The following is a 2414-nucleotide window of genomic DNA, read 5'->3' as shown; positions in this document are numbered from 1 at the left end:
CTTTCCTGGTTGGGCATCACTAAATCCACTGAAAGCTTGAATAGAATAAAAAGGTAATGTAAGGGAGAATTTATTCTCTCTCTCTCTCTCTCTCTCTCTCTCTCTCTCTCTCTCTCTCTCTCTCTCTCTCTCTCTCTGAGCTGGTACATCGGTCTTCTGCCTTTGCACTTGGACTTGGACCGGAACTTACACCATTAGCTCTCCTGGCTCTCAGACTCAGTCTGGAACTATATATAAGGTGACCAGATGTCCCGCTTTTGGCAGGACAGTCCCGATTTTTAACAATTTGTCCCAAATCCCCCAGCATTTTTTTTTTTTTGTAAAGAATGCACGATAAGTTAGGGAATGGTAGGAGAACAGGAAGGGAATATACGGTTTTCGGCGGCCATGTGGCTATGTAGCCAGGATATGAGTTTTATATTACTTTTGTTAATTTTATAATGTTAAACTTTAATAATAACAAATAATTGTTGAGAGCTGATTGTCGAGAACTGCTTATCAAAGTTCGCATTGTTTTTTTGTGTGTGTGTGTTTTCTTAATATATTTTATTGATTTTTTACAGAGAGGAAGGGAGAGAGAGATAGAGAGCTAGAAACATCGATGAGAAACATCGACCAGCTGCCTCTTGCACACCCCCTACCGGGGATGTGCCCGCAACCAATGTACATGCCCTTGACTGGAATCGAACCTGGGACCTTTCAGTCCGCAGACCAACGTTCTACCACTGAGCCAAACTGGCTTCAGTCAAAGTTCGCATTGTTGATCAGTTGTTAGAATTGTGGAATACGCGCTGTCCTTACCAGGAACTAATGCTGCGACTGAACACGTTTTTTCTTAGGTAAATAGTGTGACATCAGAAAAATCACAATTAAGTGTTGAGACTTTGAAAGCCATTTTATGTGTGAAATATAATTTAACAAATTCTTGTGAAAATTTTTAAACAACCTTTTAAATAACGGTAGCAATCTACTAAAAAAAATTCACTCAAATGAGAAATATGCCACAGAATAAAATAATATTATACATAATTTTTTATTTATTATATTTATAAATTGTACTTATGTTGAAATTTTAAAATATATATTACAATACTATTTTTGTGTTCTATGAAAATTTTTGTTGCTCCATATAGACCAAATTTTTAATCAAGAACTCCCCCCTAACCCCCAGACAATGGTATCCCACTTTACCAATGTTAAAATCTGGTCACCTTAATTATATACTATCACCACTCCAGCTTGGCGACTACAGATCTTGGGATTTCTCAATCTCTGTAACTACATGAGCCGACTCCTTACTACAACTACCCTGTTCCCCCGAAAATAAGACTGTCTTATATTAATTTTTGCTCCCAAAGATGCGCTAGGTCTTATTTTCAGGGGATGTCTTAGTTTTCCATGAAGAAGAATATGGTACACATTTATTGTTAAATGAAAATAAAGGAAATTTATTACCTGTATATGGTACGGTAGTATGGTAGTTGTCAACACAAATCAGACAAACTGTGAATCCTACAGTATCAAGAATTTACTCATTTCTTCAATGACAATCATGTCATCATCTTCTGGAACATCATCATAACAATCCAATTCCTGAATTTCCTGGTGAATTTCTTGTGACTCCATTTCTTTCAGAATCAGTGGACCAAATCTCTCATGTTTAGCAATAGCATTCTGAGACAGAGCCTAGGGGTAGCCTTATTTTCGGGGGATGCCTTATAATTCACTCAGAAGGAAACCTGTAAGTAGGTCTTATTTTCGTAGGATGTCTTATTTTCGGGGAAACACGGTAGTTCTCATTATCTGCAGAATCACACAAACACACAATGCAAGTAGCCTCAGGACCAAGAAGCCATGCCCGGTACCCCATTCTCCAAAAGGGAATGACAAGTTATTTTTCTAGCACTTTAAGGGAACTAAGTGCAACACAACCATCAAAACAAGAGACTTGCAACAAGCAAAATCTTTCTCAAGCAGGAACTTGAGAGATGATGTTGCAAATTGTGCAACTAGGCCACCCCAGTTCCCAAGGCTTCACCCAGAAAGCACAGAGTTCAGCTCAAGGTTAGGTGCTCCCTCCCTTTCCCCTTCCGCATCTGAGTGGAACACTCAATTGAGTATTTGAAACATTGCTCCCCTACAAGCTAACAAATATAACCAGCTAAATTTTTTTAAATATATTTTATTGATTTTTTACAGAGAGGAAGAGAGAGGGATAGAGAGTTAGAAACATCGATATGAGAGAGAATCATCAATCAGCTGCCTCTTGCACAACCCCTACTGGGGATGTGCCCGCAACCAAGATACATGCCCTTGACCGGAATCGAACCTGGGACCTTTCAGTCTGCAGGCCCATGACACTCTATCCACTGAGCCAAACCGGTTTTGGCACCAGCTTAATCTTAAATGCCCAC

Source organism: Pipistrellus kuhlii, unplaced genomic scaffold (assembly GCF_014108245.1).
Source record: "Pipistrellus kuhlii isolate mPipKuh1 unplaced genomic scaffold, mPipKuh1.p scaffold_m20_p_18, whole genome shotgun sequence".
Classification (NCBI taxonomy): Eukaryota; Metazoa; Chordata; class Mammalia; order Chiroptera; family Vespertilionidae; genus Pipistrellus; species Pipistrellus kuhlii.
The sequence above is the reverse complement of the archived record's forward strand: the minus strand, read 5'-3'. Positions refer to the sequence as shown.